Source organism: Haliotis cracherodii, unplaced genomic scaffold (genome assembly GCF_022045235.1).
Source record: "Haliotis cracherodii isolate W230 unplaced genomic scaffold, xgHalCrac1.p SCAF_32, whole genome shotgun sequence".
In the NCBI taxonomy this organism is placed as follows: domain Eukaryota; kingdom Metazoa; phylum Mollusca; class Gastropoda; order Lepetellida; family Haliotidae; genus Haliotis; species Haliotis cracherodii.
In genome coordinates this window covers 1,313,252-1,317,648 of record NW_027266289.1, presented here as the reverse complement: position 1 = coordinate 1,317,648, position 4,397 = coordinate 1,313,252, and the positions used below count along the sequence as shown (strand labels likewise).

The 4,397-nt window shown below is 39.2% G+C and overlaps 1 long non-coding RNA gene across 2 annotated transcripts; it reads right to left on the bottom strand.

The window, feature by feature from the left end:
* Positions 1-998: 998 nt before the first annotated feature.
* On the bottom strand, positions 999-3,977 carry LOC139477218 (uncharacterized). Of its 2 annotated transcripts, none has more exons than XR_011654150.1 (4): positions 3,746-3,977; positions 3,214-3,272; positions 1,995-2,066; positions 999-1,082 (listed from the first exon to the last, which is right to left on the bottom strand). It is a non-coding gene; the product is annotated as an uncharacterized lncRNA (long non-coding RNA). The 2 variants fall into 2 exon arrangements; XR_011654149.1 differs by having other exon boundaries at positions 1,012-1,082; positions 1,988-2,066.
* Positions 3,978-4,397: the final 420 nt, after the last annotated feature.

Below are 4,397 nucleotides of genomic sequence, written 5' to 3'. Positions count from 1 at the left end.
ATCAGTGATAAATATTTCAAAAACATTTCAAAGAGCTATCCAGCACATAAACCAAATATGCAGTCCTTTGGTAGAATTCAACATATCATTGACCAAAATATGGAAGTAATGTAACCAGTATATGTATAAGAGTTACTAAGACTTCTGTAGAAAAGGCAATTTAAGGGAAAATGTAGTATATATAGATCACACACGACCTTTTTCCAACTTCGACCCCTGCCCAAAGGAAGAGTTAGACCACAAACAAACTTTTTGTCTGGTTGTGACTTTAACCTTTGACATAACAGATCAATGTGTCATCAGACGTTTTCAGAGCAAAGGAAACATGTGTTATTTATCTTGAGATGCCCAAGCAATGCATGGTTTCATAAGATAAGTGTGGCTATTAAACTGAGGCAAAATCATGAAACATTCCCATTTACACAGCTGGCAAATGAAACATAAGCAACAATCAAATTATCAATTTCTTTTATTCATATGCCTATAGTATATCGCACATTGAACAGTGTCCACATGATGGTTCCTGATGCAGAATGCAATTTCATCCTATTCTTCAATACTCATAACAGAGTGTGATAACTGTTCGCTTGACAGTACCTACGGATTATGTTCACCAGTTCAGATAACTTACTTTCCCTCAATCCTCCTTTTCTTTCTATATTGCCATGGATGAACAGGAACCAGGATGAGGGGATACCAGTTAGACTCTATCTCTGCTGCATTGTGTTAGTAGAATTGTGAACTTTCCATTTGGTGTTTGGGTCCACATTTAAAGACAATAAGTCCCATTTATCATTCCTTTCAAGTGTTTACAAGAATTTCCTGAATGTCCTGGAAGAATTCCACTCCAGCTTGGCATTGATTGGTCTTCTCATATTAGCCAGACCAGCCTTTGTGTGTCCCAGTACCATTTGGCATACAATTTCTCGGTCGGCCTCCATTGAAATAACAGGACCCTCATCATCGCTGTCTGCAAATCACCTCTGATATCTGATATCCTCTGTTTAGGACTCCCTTGTCTGGTCCTTCCAGACTGTCAACCTGGAGTACTCATCCAGGGATCTCAAGCAGGACTTCAGTTTCTGCAGCATTATGTAAAAAGATTTTAGCAATCAAAAAGAATTGTTGCCACATGTACTTACAGATAGAAGGCAGCAAAATCACTTAAGTTGTCATATGTGAGTCTTGTTATATGCTAAACATTTAAGATAATCACATCTCAAATCTCAACCAGACAAACCAGTGACTAATGTTATGAACTCGGTCCAGACAAACCGATGATAACTATTATGGACAATATCCCACATCACTGTGGTATGATTACATGTGATCAATGAGCCTACTCAATCACAACCTTATCTATTAATTAGGCTTGGAATGCTGGGAATCTTTTTAAGAGATGTCATTTAGTGATTGTTTCAACTCATCAACATGGAAAAATATATATTCACAATCCTTGTCATATAGCCAAACTTTTGCTGGATGCAGTGTTAAATAAATGATTTGGCTTTAACACTGCTTTGAACAGTATTCCAGATATATCACCGCATGTTAGTTTGATGTGGGAAGAAAGTCTTAAGTGATGCAGGTCTTTGATGAATCCCACGAGTATGTGTATAATGCTGACAAACCTAGCAACATAATCGGGGAGAACCACTGACTGACTGAGTATGGTTTTACGCCGCTTTTAGCAATATTCCAGCAATATCACGGCGGGGGACACCAGAAATGGGCTTCACACATTGTACCCATGTCGGGAATCGAACCCGGGTCTTCGGCGTGACGAGCGAATGCTTTAACCCGGGGAGAACCAGGATTTGAACCCATGACTATAGGTTTCTGCTAAGCCCAAGAGATGCAACTCTGCACAGAAAATTGTAGTGCCTTAGATAATAGGACATCCGTGCCTACAGCGATAAGGAACAAACTGAAGACATATTTGCAAAATAACCATATGAACCAAACAGAATAATTTCAAAATATTTACCACTCACTGTTGCTCTTCTATGGTCTTTCTTTGCATTGATGCTGCATGGATGACTGTCTCTTTTATTCATCCGGACATTCTACAAACATAAGTAGCATTCACATCACAGAAATGTCCAAACTGTACATGTTGTACATTTGATTCAAATGAAAAGACCCCGGTTGTGATTCCGACTTAGAACTACCCTAATCATAATAATTCATGTCAAACATTCAGAGATGACATTTATCCCCATATTTAACAAATGTTAAAACAATATTTTGACAACAAAGTCAGGGTCATTCAACACATACATTACATAGGAAATAACTTGTTCGACAATGCAGAGAGATCCTCACCGAGGTGAATATCATTCCATGAATTATTGCCACATTTTCTTGAAATGCAGATTAATGCAATGCAGTATTTACTTTTATTTCTAGGCTATTTGTTTGGCTTTTCCATGGCACTGTTTTGACAGAGATCTAACCTTGATATGACACTTTGTTCAGAAATGATATAAATAAGAGAATACTTTATTATTCCAGAGAAAATTTGGGTTACATTGTAAAAGCACAGAGAAACAAGTATAAGATTCATGATTTAAGTTAAATACACTCGACCCGTGAAGATTCCGGGGTAGACTAGGTCTTCAGCAACACATGCTTGCCGTAAAAGGCCATTAGGCTTGTCGTAAAAGGTGACTAACGGGATTGGGTGGTCAGACTCTCTGACTTGGTTGATGCATGTCATTGATCTAAATTCTGTGGCTCGATGCTCATGATATGAATCACTGGGTTTTCTGGTCCAGACTCGATTATTTACAGACCGCCGTCATATAGCTGAGTGCGGCGTTAAACAACAAACCAACCTAAATACACTCATACATACACACACAAACACAACATCCAAACACCAGGGTTAGAAATTGGCACTAGTCATTTTGACATTTTAAAGGTTTTGCTATATGCTATCATTTTAGGACTAGTGGACTGAAAGTGTTAGTTTCTACCGCTGCAAACACTAATCAACTAATGAATTGAGTGGTCAGACTAGGTTGTCATCATACTCTGAGGGCATGGATCTTGGCTGAAAATAACAATCACTAGATTGCCTGGTCCATGTTCAATTATTTACAGGCTGCCATCACAGAGCTGGACTATTGTGAGTGTGATGTTTCACATTACATTGAAATATACCATGATGAATACATGTAGTTTGTATTTATCACAAACAAAAATACTCACTCAATACTTGGTATCCTCCCTGAGGATGTCTGTGAACCTGCCCAGAAACCCTGAACATGCTGAAACAGAAAACAACTAACTTGTCTTTATCCTTTCAATGTTTCAGGGTGAATTTGTTAAAGATTGATAAGCTGTCATTATTCATTGTAATCCATATCTCACTTTCAGGTGGTTCAGGTGGCAACACATGATTGGAATTGAATGCCACGTTTTGTTTGACATGCACTTTGCCAGATTTATACCCTTGGTAACTAACCCTCATCATCAAATTCCAGCGTTGTGTTGAGAATAAGGACACGACCCTTAAAAGTCCTGCACCTGTAGCTCTTATGCAATCCCAAATAGAAATACCATGTCACAACAAACACTTGATCATAATAATAACAAAGGGTTTCCGAAAACAACAAAACTAAAAGGCCCTTGACGTTTACAGTAGTAACATGGAGATCAGGAAAATATCTAAATCAATCCATTTCATAAGATCTCTGTATAGAAATCATTGAACATTATGTCTCGAAGCCCTGCTACGTACCTGGCATCTGCAAGCTGCTCTTCCTTCCTTCGGCTGTCAATCGAGTTTTCGAAATACTTGACGTCCTCGTTGTGGATGGCTCAGGTGGATTTCGACCGGGATTTCCGAGTTAGAGGTGATTGAGAACAATGTATCGATACACGAGGTAAGCATATCGCAATCAAGCATCACGGTGTACATCGATTACACGAGGTTTGAGTGTTTGTTTACATTTGTGTTCCAAAATGGCGCCCTCGGCCATACAGGGAATTATGGGTAGACTTGCTTGTCCCGGAATAACACGAGTTGGTCACGAATGACGAGCGGTCATTTCTGCAGCCGTTACGGAAAGAGACGAGGTTGGCCGATTACAGTTCATACAGGCCATATTGGGAGCCGCGGGGATTTCGACAGTGTGTATTAGGAAGTATACCTATGTGGTGTATGGAATATGCGTTTGCCTACCATGCCAGGCAGTGTGACAAGGGATATCCCAGCGGATGTAATATTCCTACAGCAGAAATGTTTCACAACCTCGATTGCAGGGAGCTGAAGATGTGACATATTCAGACAGAGACCATAATACATAGACTGTTATATGGTCTCTGATTCAGGTAAGGAATATGTTAATAATATTGATCACGTATTAAAGTTCTTTATCTTCTGTAAGCCA